This window comes from Canis lupus, chromosome 7 (assembly GCF_011100685.1).
Source record: "Canis lupus familiaris isolate Mischka breed German Shepherd chromosome 7, alternate assembly UU_Cfam_GSD_1.0, whole genome shotgun sequence".
Classification (NCBI taxonomy): domain Eukaryota; kingdom Metazoa; phylum Chordata; class Mammalia; order Carnivora; family Canidae; genus Canis; species Canis lupus.
Window position 1 is genome coordinate 23,570,974 of NC_049228.1, and position 16,196 is coordinate 23,587,169.

Below are 16,196 nucleotides of genomic sequence, written 5' to 3' on the forward strand. Positions count from 1 at the left end.
GGATCTGCATTCTTCTTGGTTGATTGTTCTTGAGTCTTGACTACAGCTTTCCTACTGACAGTTTACCGACTCATAAAACGAATGAAGGGCAGCATCAAGATTGCACCCCATGATCCGCAGTCTGCGCTCTTCTTGCTGTGTGTCAGGATCGCACCATTGCTGCCCCTCCTGTGCTTGGTCCTTAGATGCTGGAGGACACAGGGCCTGGGAAAAGCCTCATCTCATTCTTTCTTCATTTACTGCAAAATATTTTTTTGAACCTCAACTCCAGGCATAGCTTTTCCAAGAAGGATTTTTTTGTTTTTGAAAATATTTTATTTATTTGAGAGACAGAGAGAGAGAGAGAGAGAGAGAGAGTGCATGAGGTGGGGGGAGGGGCAGAGAAAGGGCAGAAGAAGACGGAGAAGCAGATTCCTTGCTGAGCAGGGAGCCAGACACAGGGCTGGATCCCAGGACCCCGAGATCATGACTTGAGTCAAAGGCAGATGCTTAACCACCTGAGTCACCCATGTGCCCCTCCAAGAAGGTTTATCTTTAGATTCCTACTACAATTTTAATGATGAAATGAGGTACTTTTGTGACAGTATCTTATAAACTCCAAAGAACCAATGTCTGACATTTTGGTCATCATAATATATTCAGAAAGCCAGTAGAATGGAGGGTGTGAATAAGATTCTTAGGAGTGGGTGAACAATACTCTCAAGAGAACTTCAGAGGAAAAAAAGTGTAAATGCAACCCAAACAGAGTTGCAGGAAGTGCTAATTTTCCTTCCCTCAGTTTAGGAAATGGATAGAGAAGACACTGTGGTGGTTGGGACTTGAGCCAGGCTCCAAAGTCAGGGTGGGACTTAGAAAGTCAGGGAGGAAGAGAGGAGAATTTCTCATCATGGAACAGCAAGAGAGCATCACAGAGACTATGACATGGACAATGTGTCTAGGGGACACTGAGAAGCACAACTTGGCGGTAGCAGATGGATGTGTTTTGAGGACAAGAGATGGGTATGGAGAGGTGGAGTGGAGTCTTGCTGGGGAATGCTCCTCATACCAGGTAAAGGAGTTTGGTCCTCAAGTGATGGGTAACAGACAACCCTTAAAGCTTGGAGGTGCAGGAGGGACCCTATGGAAGTGACATTATAGCAATCTGACTGCGGAGCTTATGATGGAATGGAAGGAGAAAGGTTATGTGTTAGGACCTCAGTTGCTTGCTCTAGGACTGAGGCATCCAGAGCCAGCTGCCCTCTGCAGATACTGTTGGAATGGAAAGGGAAGCAAGAAGAGAAAGCACAAAGAAGGAATAGGAGTACTCAGGAACTGCCTCCATTTGGTAGACAGAGAGATGGATTGGGAAGCAAAGCCAAAATGACCTCAAGTCTGAGTGACTGGGTGAATGGTTGGTTTATTAACAGAAACAAGGAAGTTGTCAGGTGGCCCTGATTTGGAACAGTGAGTAATAAAATCCAAAATGAGGGATTTTGAGTTTTAATTTAATATTGGAACATCCAAGTAGAAGGGTCCCATAGGCAGTGGGAGGTGAACTGCTCAGGAGAAAAATTGTCCCTGAAAATAGGGGCTTGGACAGTATTCTTCATGGAGAGTAAGAGATTTTGCGAGAATTAAACATGCTTTCTGAGTGTGAAAGTCTGAACACCACTGCTATCTTCTAAAAAAATATTTCCAAGGGAAAGGTATTTTGTATGCCGGATAATTTATAGACAAGGTCAAAATGAAGGCCAAACAGGGCTCCAGGCCCTGTTGAAAGTTGCTCTGATCACCTCACCTTCTAGCCTAGAACTCATGCCCCTGTGCGGGGTCCAGCAGAGAGGGGCTGGCCTGCCAGGGGGTGTCCAGGCTCCCAGGCACATTGAAGCTTGGTCTGTGCCTCAGGATTTGGCGTTCTCCTAAGAAGCGGAAGAGGTGGGAAAGAGGCTAGAATCTTGACATGGTGCAGGGAAGGAGAAGCATAGCAGAATCACCAGAAGCGGGTTTTTTTGTTTTTTTTTTTTTGGAAGATTTTATTTATTTATTCATGAGAGACATGGAGAGAGAGGCAGAGACAGAGGCAGAGGGAGAAGCAGGCTCCCTGTGGGGAGCCTGATGTGAGACTCGATCCCAGGATCCTGGGATCATGACCTGAGTCGAAGGCAGAGGCTCAACCACTGAGCCATCCAGGTGCCCCAGAAGTGGGGCGTTTAAAGTCAGCACATATGTCCCCCGTGGTTATGCAACCGCCTCAAAATTCCACCCTTTTGAGGATGGGATGCATTATCCATAAGTTATTTTAGGGATAGGTCACACAGGAGTCCGTCCTCAAGACAGTGAAAGCATTTCACTGGAAAGTGGCTAGTTTAATGACAATGTGGAGCGGAGTCCTCAATGAGCAGAAAAAAAAATCAATGGGACAGAAATGACTATTTTCCATTCATTGATTTTGTTGCCCTTCAGAGTCACATTCGAGGCACTCAGTTACTTTTACACTTTCTGGGCTCCTCATGGGAGTCCTGTCAACACGGAGGCCAAGTCAGAGGCATGAGGGCCAGGACTTCTCCCCAGACAGAGTCCCCAGGCAAATGGGTGAGCTGGCCACCAGGCGCCTCTCTGCGTTTCTGAGGAGGAAGGGGCTCTCCCAAGGGATCGCGGGCCCCCTCTGCATCCCTGACTTTGCTGCTCTGCTGCTTTGCCTCATCATCCCCTGCTGAGCGTGGTTCTGCTTCCACTCCGGGACACTGGGTGGCCCTGGATCACTGCAGGTGCCCGCACCTTGCTCTCAGGTATCCCCACTGCACTACCTAGCGCCTCCTCTGGCACGTTGGCTCCCTCCGGGGAGGCTTGCAGGGGCCACTCCACATTTTCTCCTTCTTAAGTCTACTATCTTTCTGAGGCCCTTGGGCAAATCAAGACCCTGCTGTGACCTCCTTCATCTCCCTTCCTCTTTACCTGTGCATCTCTGCCACATTCCAGAGGGCGTACTGATAGCAAAACTTGCCTCAAGTCTTTTCCTTCTTGTATCTGTGCCCCCTGCAATGTGACTTTGTGCTTCTTGCAATAGAGAAGAACCTCCCCTGGTCCTTGTGAATGGGAGATGGCTTTGTGACTTGCTTAGCCCAAGAGCACGGGACAGAAGTGATGGTGTGCCCCCTCCAGACTAGGCTTCAAGGCCTCTCATGGCTCCTGCTCTCTCTCTCAGAAACCCTGGGCTGCCTGGGCACAAGCCCTGGCAAGCCTGCTGGGAGCCTGCTGGGGGATGGGGGAACCACGGAGAGGGACAGCTCAGGGTGCCTAGCAGAGTGACCTCAGACCAGCCAAACTCCTAGCCAACTCTGCAGCCAAAGGCAGATGTGTGAGCAAACCCAGCTGATGCCGACCAAGCCTGGTTCAGAAAACAGAACCGACTGGCCTGCGTGCGCACCTGTAATACAAATCAAATGCAGTGCTTTAAGTCACTTAGAGGTGACTTGTGACACAGCAATGGCTAATTGAGGCAGAGAATCTTTTCCTTTCTGGGGTTGATTCTGTTCTTAGTCACCTCCTCTTCTATCTCTCGGGGATCCTGGCTTTCCTGCTTCTCTGTTTTTAAACAGCGTTTCCCTGATGGGCTGTGCCTCTGCACATGCCTCCAGGAGATGCAGCTTCTTTGTTCCTTCCTTGCTTCTGTCTGTTGCTGGATTGGGGGAGGCAGTGGCGGTCTCTCCTGTCAGTCTCCTTCATCTCCAGCAGGCAGGCCTTCCTCCCCACTGTCCGCCTGAGGACTCCTCTTGAAATAGGCCTCCAAGGGCCACCACCAGGCCACTTGCTCTCCAGAGGAACTCTCAAGGTCACTGTTGAAGTCAGAGTTTGCAGGCCTCTCTGTGGGCACTGACTCTATAGCACTCCCACTGCCTCTGCTACAACACCTTCCCCGTCTCTTGTCCCCTCTCCCTAGCTATGCCTTCTCTTCTCTCTGGCCAGCCTACATCGTCTACTTCCGTAACCACAGACATCTCCGATTTTCTATCAGATGTTTCCATCTTGCAATTTAATTTACTTCAGGCAAATGGCTCACACACACATCTCAAGTCCTGGTCTTTGACCCAATCCTATAATTTTTAAAGGTCTAATTTGACACTTTTCCTTGGTTGTCTGGCTGCCACCTCTGACTCAGCATTTCTGAAGCTGCTCTTGCCTTCTCCTTTATAACCACACCCCCTTCAGTATTTCCGCCATCACCACCGTGGTCCCTGCCAACCAAGCTCAAAGTCTTTGATTTCTCCCTGTTTCTAGGCCCCGCCTCTAGCCTCTGCAGGGTCACACAGTTTCATTTGTCCCCCTGTCAGCACAGCCACCTTGCTCACTGAGGCAGTCATGATTTCTTGTTTAACTATCACAGAAGCCATCCGATGCTTTTCTGTACATCTAGTCTCTTCACTGGCACTTCACTCTGACACCCAGGCCAGATTATCTGCCTAGAAACCCTCTTTCCTCATGCCAGCCATCTAGAACCTTCCATGGCTCCTATTTTTCTTTCTCGACCAGGCTTGCTAGAACACTCCTTGGAGGGCTATTTAGAATGAGGCTATTGGAGCTCCCTACTTGGGGTAGAAGTGTAGGAAGATGTTAGCTGCCCAGCAACTCCCTGATGCACAGTCAGGTACTGAAGCCTTCTTCCCATTGTACCATCCCAGGGAGCTGAATCTCATGAAGAGGGTGGTGATCTCTGAGCTACAGACCACTGCCCTCCCTATGATGTCCTTTGATAACGAGGTCCCTATACTCTGGGCCCTCTATGTGCTCCACTTTGTCTGGACTCTTGTCTAATATTTGACTTTCCTGTAATCTGCAGGACAGTAAGTGGATCTCCCCAGCCCTCAAGGTCTAGATCCAATTTCCTCCATCTGCCAGTGCACGTTCTCTGGAATTGCAATGCCTGTATCAAGATGGCTCACCTTCTGGGATGTGTAAATTCTCATTGTTGCCTCAGCTCTGAATGTCTGTCTTTGTAGAATGAGCTCATTTTATGGATCACCACATTGTCCCATGGCATCAGCTGCTTCTCTTTGCCCTACATTGACCCAGCTTGGAAATGTGTCTGTTTTCTTTGATTCATGATCTTTGAGCATAAAGCAGACTTTGGTATCAATTTGGAAGGGGAATATGAAGGTGGTTATTTACACTGTAGCAATCCACATCTTCAAATTAAACACTAGATATTTCTGTTCTGAAAGCTTGTTGGCCATCTGCTCCTAAGGCTGTTTTTAAAGCTTGTGTGCCTCTACATAGCATCCTTCCTCACCCCTCACTTCAGATTGAACCCCTGGACCTTGAACTGTTCATTGCTCTGTTTATGCAGTGCCAGAGAGAAGGTGCTAGAGAAGGAAGCCCAGCCACCTCCCCACCCATCCCCCGGGGTTTATCCATATCCATCAGATGTTCAGCAAAACTAGAGCTTTCATTTAGCCCATCATGCTGTCCTTAGAAAGCTGTGGGATTTAAATAAGTAACCCTCTCCCTACTACTCAGCAGCTCTTTCCTAGGTTTGGGGGCATTTTCTGCATCTTCCAGTCCCTTCCCTGTTAACCCTATTCCTCATCATTCCAGCCTGGCTAACACTATGGCTCATAGAATCATCTGCTGCTTGGATTCCTTGCTGCTGCCAATTATGAGAATGTTCTGGAAGTTCAAAACTTTTATGTACACCTGGGAATTTGGCCTCATGAACCTCCTCCTGCTCTTGGGCCTTGTGTGTTCCTGAGGCAAACCTGCTGGTAGAGGGGAACATGCCTTCCCATCCATAAGCGTAGTTTACTCAGATTAATTTACTTCGAGTTGATAGCAACTCAGCTCCCTGCCTCTGGCACCTGACATGCTATGTCCCTGGCAATGGGCTTGCAACATGAGCTCTCACCCCTGAGTCCCAGGCAGTGATTTTCCCTACAAGACATAGTAGTGTAGGCTCTTTAGGGTCCTGGGAATTTGGTGAACAGGCTTCTTTCAGAGTGTCCCTATGACATAAGCTTATGTTTTTTTTTAAATTTTTTTTATTTATTTTTATTTATTTTTATGATAGTCACAGAGAGAGAGAGAGAGAGGCAGAGACACAGGCAGAGGGAGAAGCAGGCTCCATGCACTGGGAGCCCGATGTGGGACTCGATCCCGGGTCTCCAGGATCGCGCCCTGGGCCAAAGGCAGGTACTAAACCGCTGCGCCACCCAGGGATCCCCTAAGCTTACGTTTTTGTCTTGGATTCAAAATAGCCATTCTCTTGGATGAGCTCATCTGAAAAATGGCTACCACCTTTGGAAGGCAAATGGTGTTCTCCTTTGCCGAGGGTACTATCTCATACAGAATGAAAGCCAGTGGGTTCTGAGATGTTTGTTTCCCAGATCATTGGCCTTAAAGTGAGCATTTCTAGCTGCTTTTGAAACTAGTGGTGATGTTGCAAAGGGGAGCTTACAAATTGCATATTGGAGCACGAGCTGTATGTCTGACCAATACTATAGGGGGGATATGGCCTCTGCCCATACCTGGGAGCCAGTGATGCCCTCCTCTTCCTCAGCTCAGGACTGATGGTGGAGAGGCCTAACAGCTAAAAGGTCATGTGGGCAGCTAGTTTGCTGTCTTTCCATGCTTCCCACACTATGAAAAGGATGGAAGCCCTCCTTCTAGACCTTCACGTGGAGCTCTGTATTTTGTGACACGTTTGTCTTTTTGATTCCTGTTGCTCACTCATGGGTCTAAGAAAGGATTGTCATTGAATGAGGAGAAGACTGGAACTGAGAGGGTTTTTTTTTTTTTTTTTTAAATCTCTTCAAAGATAGCCACTTATTCAATGAAATGAAGAGTCAAGTGGTCTCAAAATCAGGGACTGTGTGATTGAGCAGAGGCAATGATGCTAATGCAGGGGACATATTCTTTTCTTTGAGCCACTAATTCAGTAGAACACAGTACCAGGTGCCTGGGCACATAAGGCCCAAGGAGAAAGAGGCTCCACCCTTAGGGAGTTCATATGTGACAGGGACCCAGGGATGCAAGGGGATCATTACTGCATAAGGAGGCAAGTATGGTGAACACGCCTATGTGCCTTGTTGGAGTCTCTAGCAAGAGTTTGTAGGAGCAGTGAATTTTTAGTTTAATATTTAAGGATGAGATGAATTTTTCTCACAGAGAAGATTTCTCACACAGAATGTACAAAATTGTGCAAGCATGATGACTGCCAGTAGCCTCTGATGAGAGACAGAGACAGCAGCCTCCGATGGGGAGAACACCATGGATCAGACTGGCACTTAGGCAACAAGGAGGGACTGAAGCATCTAGGATGAAAGGAACAAAGTAAGATGTGTAGGTAGAAAGACAACTGAGGACTGGGCAGGAAGAAGGGGCCGGTGGAAGAGGAAGATGAGTCAGAGTTCAGAATGGAGGCAGTTATAATCGCCTGGCCCAGAGGTGAGGAAAGAAAGAAGGGGACACATGGGAACAGTGTCCGTGAAATTGAGCCCATGGGGCCTATTGACCCCTGGATGTTGTGGGAGAGTGAGGGCAGCGACCCAGGCTCCAGTTTGGATGGCTGACTGGCCTGAGCAAAGGCTTGGATGAGAGAGACCATGGTGTCCTGGGAAGCATGCTGGGAATAGAGAAGGGAGCTCCGCTCAGTGGCGCACTTTGTAGGAGGGAAAGTGACTAGAGGGAGAATTGGGGGCAGATTTTGGAGGGTATTACATGCTTGACTAAAAAAATGTGACATTCATTCTGCAGGCTCTCAAGTGCCACTGAGGGATTTTAAGTAGGAGCAAAATGTGAATGGATTCATGTTTTTGAATTATGGCTGAAGTTTCTAGGTGATGGTGGATAGGGCTACTTTGGAAGCAGTATAGCTTGGAGAAGAGGGTCAATCCTGAACCCTGTGGATATCCTTGTCTATGTTGTGATGTGGGGGAGATAAACAATGAGAACACTGCTGAAAGTCCAGCGTGGTGACTCTGCAAAGGAGAGGGGCATGGGCCAGGTTGGCAGCCAAGACCTGGGGAATGGAAGCAGAGAAGGATATTAATATTCCAGGCATATGGGAGGTGGAAGAGAGTTGGGGTAAGATGTTTAACTCAGGGACTGGGCCTTTTTGCCCATGACAGATAGTGTGGAGGCCTTAGAACCAGCCATCCAGGAGGCTGCCTCACCCATGAGATGATGGGAAGGGCTAACCACAGTGATGCCTCATACACGGTGCTGGATGAGGGTAGGACTTCAGGACTTTCCCAGGGAATTCAAACATCTTTTGCAAAGTAGGCCACTCCCAGCCCCCAGGACTGGCCCAGACAGACATCCTAAGTTGAAATCTCCTCCTGGGAAGACTTGGAAATATAGCAAAGAAGATCAATGATGAGTCCAAGAGAACTCTAGCTTCCCTTCAGCCTCAAGGGATGGAAGCCTGGGGCAGATCTGGGGAATAGGGAGGGGTAGGACCCATGTTATCCAGGTCTCAATTTATCCAGGCTGGTGCTGCTCCCAGGCTGTGTGTGCTCTGGCCTCATTTGCCCCTGTTGTCTTTGTGACCTGACTCCCCGTTGGCCATTGGCCATTGCAACTCCCTGACTTCACTGCGCAACAGACAATGATGTCATGGGCCATGCTTATTTTTAATAGCTCCTTAACATTCTGGTCCCATCCCAGCACTTACACAGCTATTTCTGCTGAGTGCTTAATCAGTAAGTCCAAGATGTGAGCTGGAGCCATGCACAAAGGAGCAATCCTGTTTGTTGGCTTTTAGATGGGATATGGACCTCTGTGTGCTCCACACCAGCCCATCCCAATACCTGCCTCCCTTTACCTTAGGAGCAACTCAATGCAGCAAATATTTACCAAGAATCCCCACATACCATGGGCTGGCACTAAAAATGTACTCCCTATTGTTTGCCTGTCTTTTAGGAAATTAGAATCTGGGCAGGGAATGAAGACACACAGCTACTAGGAACTCTAGGCCTACCAGCCTCTGTCCCCTATTGTCATAGCCTGAAAAGCTCACTGAGTCTGGTTTTCTGGGTCCCTGGGCATGATTTTTAGCTGAAAAAAATGTATGCATATAAACATTTTAAGGAACACACATATATTACACACTTTTTTCTTTTCCTCCAAAGTGATTAGACCTGGAAAGAAAATCCTGTCGCTCAATGAATGATGAAGGAAGTCACTGCTAGAATGATGTCAAATTAGTTTGTGACGTGAGCTGGTTGTCACCTTGAAAAGCAGATGCCTTGGTCTTCAAAGGCAGAAAGATCAGGGTTCAAATCCCAGCTTTGCCAATTACCGACTGGGATGGGGGAGAGTTAACAACCTTGCCAAGCAAATACTGAGGAGGTAATGACCACTGTTATAAGTGCTATCCACAAATCATTGCATTTAATTCCTACAACACCCAACCAGGTGGATACCACAGCACTCACTGGCCTTACTGGATGGTGATGGGGGCTGAAGGTGGTCATGCCAAGAGCACCAACATACCACTTACACACCCACGGTAAACACAGTTGGTCTTCATACCACTAGTGTAGGACATAGGACACAGAAGTTCTGATGATGTACAGAGGATGAGCTGTGGGAGACTACCACTGGAGCCTGGGTGCTTGGTCACCTCCAAGACCCGGGAGTCTGTCCAGCTTGGTGCCCAGAGGGATGATGGCTGTTGGATCAGTCTGTGCAGGCTGTCATAGCAAAGTACCCCTGGTTAGGTGGCTTAAACAGCAGACTTTTTTTTTTTTTATTTTTTTTTTACAGTCTGGAGGCCAGAAATTCAAAATCAAAGTGCAGGTTGGTTGATTTGTGGTGAGGCCTCTCCTCCTGGATTGCCTTCTCACTGTGCCCTCACATGGCGCTTCCTCTGTGCACATGTGCACAGAGAGTGCTCTCTGGTACCTCTTCTTTTTTTTTTTTAATATTTAAATTCAATTAATTAACATATAATATTAGTTTCAGAGGTAGAGGTCAGTGATTCATCAGTTGCATATGACACCCACTCATTAAATCCTGAGCCCTCTTTAGTGCCTATCACCCAGTTACCCTGGACCCCCACTCCTCCCTTCCAGTGACCCTCAGTTTGTTTCCTATGATTAAGAGTCTCTTATCATTTGTCTCCCTCTCTGATTTCATTTTGTTTTATTTTTCTCTCCCTTCCCCTATGATCCTCTGTTTTTTTTTTCCCTTAAATTCCACATATGAGGGAGATTGTATAATTATCTTTCTCTGATTGACTTACTCCACTTAGCATAATACCCTCTAGTTCCATCCATATCATTGCAAATGATAAGATTTCATTTTTTTGATGGCCGGGTAATAAAGGATACAAATATAGTGATCTGTTATCTTTTCTTATGAGGACACTAGTCTGATTGAATTAGGGCCACACTCAAACTCTCATTTAATCCAATCCCCAAAGGCCCTATCTCCAAACCCCCTGTCGCATTGGGTGTTACAGCCTCAATATATAAGTTTAAGGGACAACAAGCATTCACTCTATAACACCTGGTGGTGTCAGGGACAGACCAGCAGTCAGTACCTACACAGGCTTTGCCTCTTTAGCATAAAGTAGTGGTTAAGAGCAGGGACTCTGGGGTGCCTGGCTGGTTCAGTCAGTGGAGCGTGAGACTCTTGATCTTGGGGTTGTGAATTTGAGCCCCATATTGGGTGTAGAGGTTACTTTAAAAAGAAAAAAAAGGCAGGAACTCTGAGGCTAGACTGCTAGGGTTTGTGTCCCAGCTCTACCAGTTACTCTCTGGGTAAACATGGCTCAGTTTCTTTACTAATTTGTGCCTCAATTTCCCTCATCAGTGAGATGAGGATGACCATATGATAGCCTCACAAAATAATTGTGTGGATTACATGAAATAAAGTGTACAAAAGTTAGAGCCCACCTGGGCACATAGTGAGCACTCTGTAAATGCTTGTCACACCTAAACCCAGGGGAATGGGTCATTACTGACTCAAATGTCTTCTAACTGTTTGCCCAGCCTGTGTAGCTGCTTGGCTCCATTTTAGACTGTGTGTGTGTGTGTGTGTGTGTGTGTGTGTGTGATACAGATTAATTTAAAGACACAGGCTTTTACCATTTTTTTAAAGACACAAACTCTTTCCTCAAGAACCTATAGTTTTCATAGGGCCATTTATATTCAGGAAACTATTAAAGGGGAACAAGAATACTGTTCAGCATCTACGGCATTTCCCTGATGTCGCATCCAAGGGCTTTCTAACTCGGCAGAGGCCACTCTTGCTTGCACTTCCCCCCTCGAGAAAGTTCAATAGGGCTCACTTACAGTTACAGTTGAAACAATCTTGCGTTAACCCCCTGCCAGGATCCTGTGACCCAAATCCTTCCTTTAACAGTTCTTAGCAGAGGCTTTCTTTTTACCTTATTGTTTTGGTATGGACTTTTGCCTATTGCTGCATAAAGATAGTGCATTTCTATTCTAAAACCTTTCCATGGAAGTTGGAAAACTTCCAACTTCTCCACATCTTTCCAACTTTCTTTCTTATGAGGGCCACAGAGCACGGCTATCCTATGCTCACTGCCTGTTGAAATCCTTCTTGTGCTTCTGGTCATTTACTTCACTATCCTCTTTCCCCAGGGGTGAAAACATGAGTATATGGCAATGCCGGGCAATGGTGCATCCTGACTCTTGCCTCCCACTGCACCCCTTACACAACCAGGAATCTTATTCCCCAACAGGCTTATTTCCAATTAATTGATTATATGAGCACATGTTAAGCACCTGTAATGTGTTGGGCATTGTGCTAAAGGATGGGAATACAGAGCTGAATTAGGCAACTGTTACTCAAGATTTGGGGAGAGACATGGGGAGACAGACTAGGTAACAGATACAGAAGAGCATGATAGGCCCTACACTGTATGCTATGGCAAGCTATGTTTGGGGAAGGAGAGCCTAACGAGACCAAGCATTCAAGGAAGCCTCTGGCAGAGTTCATACTTGAGCTAAGTTTTAAAAGATGAGCAGTGGTTTGGTAGCCAAGGAAAGAAGTAGTGGCAGAAGTAATTGCAAATAAGAAAGCTCAGAAACAGGGTATAGGGTAGCATGGCTGAAATCAGAGTGTATGGCAGGGGGAAGAGGGGTGAGTCCGGAGAGATGAGCCCAGACTTCTTTTTATTACTCAGAGGAAGGAAAGCATTGTTCTGTTCTTATTTACAGGTGGAACAAATGAGAGGTTGCCTCTGGCCACAAAGTTGGGTTGTGGCAGAGCTGGATGCAGGCCAGAAGCGTAAACCCGGATGGAGCATAAACCAGGATCCAGAAGGAGGAGGAAAAAGGGATTCACACTGCTTCTGCATTTCCATGTTTTTTTGGTGGCCTTTCTTCCCTCCTTACTTGACTTGCTTGGCTTAGAAGCATTCCCCTTGTTCCCTTCTGATTTACTACATTTTTCTCTATAAACTCTGCATCTGGGAAAGTATGAGCCAACCCTTTCTCTAGCTTGTTTTAGGTGCTGCAGACAAAGGCACTAAATATTTTTGGTGGATGTACTTCTGTTACTATGCTCTAGCTCAGCATTTGTCCTCCGGATAAGCTATAAAATTAAGGTCCTAATTGTAGTTTGGTGCTAAGAATCCCCCCTGACGCTGGTCAGTTTCAAGGGCAAATGGGTGCTTTGAATGTTCAAGCAAGGTGCCTAAGTGCCTTCTGTGTTCCCGGAGCTGTGCTAAGAGTTGGGGGTACAGAGATGAGCAAGGCACCTTTGCTTCCCTCGATGAAGCTATAGACAGGCCCGTAAACAGATCATGTCCGTAAGACATTCCATCTCTTAGACAGATGGAATCAGATGGGTAGGGCTGGGTGGCAGAGGTAGTCGTGCACTCTGGATTTTGAACAAGTGCACTGGGTAATTTTTCTGCTCTTAGGTTTTGGCATCACTGCTCAAATGGCTGGGAAGGGATTGTCATTCAGTTCTGATTACTTCTCACAGAAGAATTACACACACGTTCTTCACTTGAGATGATGAACGTTTAAGCTCTAAAACAATTCCCAGCTATAAAAATGTTGCTAGTTATTACTTAATTTTGACTATGCTCCACATATTGAATAACAGGCTTTACTTTTCATATGGATTGATTGCTCCAACAATTTCATGACAATCTATGCTATTACCCCATTTCACAGGTGATGATTCATGATGTTAAGTAACTTCCTAGTAAATGTTCACGATTCAAGCTCCTCTATAACCCTGACCAAGGCCCTCATCCTCCTAGAGTTTCTCATCTCTGTTCTATTGACTTCAGGTCAACCACCCACATCTCTTTTCTGTCCCAAGGCCTCCTGGGAAGATGAGCCAATTAGCCTGGAGGTTGCCTGTGTGATGGAGGAACGGCGGAGGGCTCAGTGTGTGGCAGCAGTGGGCTGGAAAGAAAAGGGCCAAGCCAACCCCGGAGAGGGAAATCTAGTGACCCTCAGCTTCCCGCCTTCTCCTGCCCTCTCAGCCTTGTTTGTTGTCTTTCCTATTTCTATGTTTACATTCCACCTTGTAATTAAGCAATCAGCTTTTTCTCAGTGATTATTCACGATCTCAGCTGGCAAAAGTCACTTGATCTTTGGCTCTATGCCTTCCCATCAGAGTGTCGCCCAGTGCATGTGCTAATCACCCAGAACCCCCGCTGCCCTGCTTGGCATGCTCGCTTTGGAGCTAGCTCAAGCCACGTGCCTTCAGTTGCAGCTGCCCCACCTGGCCTGGCTAGGGTGACTGTCACCTGAAGTTTCTCCACAGGACAGCAGGGCTCTGTAGGTTTTGTCAAAATCTGTCCGTGCCCGTTGAATAAGGGGTGAGGGTGGCTGCCTCCTGTTCACACTTGATGGGGACAGCCCTGTCTGCCCCTGACTGAGGAATGAAGCCCACTTGGGAGGAGTTCTGCAAATAGCCCTCCCACTGGTGTGTCCTTGCAGAATCTGCTCTGTTGCTGGGCAAAGAACAGGAGAATAGATGGTGCCAAGTGAGCCCCTGAGAGTAGACTTAATCAGAGCCGTCCACCCTTGACATTTACGAGGTGGTTGAACAAACAGTCTGCAGGCTCAGAGCCGGAGTTTCTCACCTGCTTACTAAATAACTACAAGGTAGAGGGTTTAACTTTATACTAAAGTTCATAATGTGAACATTTTATGACTGCAAAAGCCATTCTTTCCTCTCGGTTCTATTTCTTTTCTCTCTCCTCTCCCTTATCTGTACATTTCATTCTCCACTTTGCCAGTGGAGTCGGCTCTCATCCCTGGGCTTTCTCTCTTTCATCCCCCTTCGTCATCATACTTGGACAATCCCTCCAACCTTGTAAAATGGAGGCAGCAGTTCCATGTGCTCCTGGCCTCCTCAGGGCAGGGGAGCTCTGATAGAAGAGGAGCACCAGGAACAACCGAGGTATCTTAAGATTCTGCTCTGGGCTTCTCTAAGCTCTTTGAGGACACAATTTATTTCTTGATATTCTTTAGATCTCCTTCCTCCCCTCCCCTCCCCTGTTACTAGTATTTCATATGTGTACACTTAATCAGCAGAAGGGTGGACACAGAAGCAAACTGGAGCTCGTGTCTCGTGTACTTGGAACCAGCATTTGTCATCTCTGAAAGGATTGTCTCCAGTGATTTCTCAGGCCCCTCATTGTCTGAGGTTTGCTGGTCATTGAGCAAAGGAGTGTGGTACCTTTCCTCTTCTACGCAGGCTCCTCTCTGTGGCTCAGATAAGCCAATCCTACAGCCTGATGATGCCTTCTCCTGGGGTTTCTGATCAGCCTTCAGTGAACTCCTTGCCCGCATGCTTGTCTGATCCTGTCCCCAGTGGCAGAGGAGGAGAAGGAAAAGGAGCGGGGACAGGCAAGGTGAATGGTGGTTCAGGGGGTACAGAGGAGTTAAGGTGCATCTGGGTAGAGGACACAGTATGTGAAGTCAGAGAGAAAAGCCCACCTAGCTACCCATTCAGTTAATATTTACTGAGCATCTACTATTGGCCAGGCATCGTGGTCAGTGCTGGGACTACAATGGGGCAGAGACAGTCCCAGCACTGGCTGTCTGGAATGCGTCTTCTGATTTAGGGTGGGGTTGCTGATTCTTTAATGTAAACATAGAACAGCTGGGAGCTTGTAATTAGCATTCTGTTGAGTAGGCCTGGGTAGGGCCTGAGATTCTGCATCTCGAACTACTCTCAGGTGGTGCCCATGCCTGTGGTCCAAGGTCAACACACTGAATACCAGGGACCAGGAGAAGAAGGTGAGTCTTGAAGGGGCCAGAAATCCTGGATGGAGGAGGGAAACTCACATGGAGTCAGCAGCCACACTGGACAGGAGAATGGCTTAGAACAAACGGAGTGGTAGGCATTTGAGGAGGCAAGGAAGACATAAAAGGAAGTGGAGGAAAAAAGGCAGAGATTGAAAAAGGAGCACAGAGAAAGAGATGGGTGGTAGGAGCAGACCAAGAGGTAGAAAGTAGGGGATCCCTGGGTGGCGCGGCAGTTTAGCGCCTGCCTTTGGCCCAGGGCGTGATCCTGGAGACCCGGGATCGAATCCCACGTCGGGCTCCCGGTGCATGGAGCCTGCTTCTCCCTCTGCCTGTGTCTCTGCCTCTCTCTCTCTCTCTCTGTGACTATCATAAATAAAAATAAATTTAAAAAAAGAGGTAGAAAGTATGAATTCTAGAGGTAAACGTTCATGCTGCTCTTCCTCCAGAAACAGATTCAGCATAACCTCCAGGCCAGGATGGACGAGACCATCGCCTGCAGCTGCAGGGACTAGGAGGTCAGGAGTGGAAAGGCCCTCTGAATTGGGGGCCACCGCCTTGGGAGAAGAAGATGAGAGACAGAAGATGCGAGTTGGGCACCTGGGTGACTCAGTGGTTGAGCGTCTGCCTTTGGCTCAGGGCATGATCCCAGAATCCCGGGATCGAGTCCCATATCCGGCTCCTTGCATGGACCCTGCTTCTCCCTCTGCCTGTGTCTCTGCTCTCTCTCTGCATCTCATGAATAAATAAATAAAATCTTAAAAAATAAAGAAGATGCAAGTCAATAATACCTAGCTAACATGCACCAATTTTAGGGGAGAGCTGGTGAAGATTAGGGAAAAGTGCCAATTCTAGAGAGGAATGATACATACTTCTATTGTTGAGGAGATCTTATAACTCAAAGGAGGTGAACAAAGACTAATTCTGAAGGGACCTCCTTAAATGAAGAGGTAAGAATAGTTTGTGGTTAACCTGATA

At 47.3% G+C, this 16,196-nt stretch overlaps 1 long non-coding RNA gene across 3 annotated transcripts; it reads left to right on the top strand.

The window, feature by feature from the left end:
* The first annotated feature begins 511 nt into the window (after positions 1-511).
* On the top strand, positions 512-15,922 carry LOC111096883. Of its 3 annotated transcripts, XR_005361640.1 has the most exons (5): positions 9,003-9,321; positions 12,162-14,370; positions 14,668-14,824; positions 15,152-15,212; positions 15,668-15,922. It is a non-coding gene; the product is annotated as an uncharacterized LOC111096883 (long non-coding RNA). The 3 variants fall into 3 exon arrangements; XR_005361641.1 differs by lacking the exon at positions 9,003-9,321 and adding an exon at positions 512-1,048 and having other exon boundaries at positions 12,162-14,824; XR_005361639.1 differs by having other exon boundaries at positions 12,162-14,824.
* Positions 15,923-16,196: the final 274 nt, after the last annotated feature.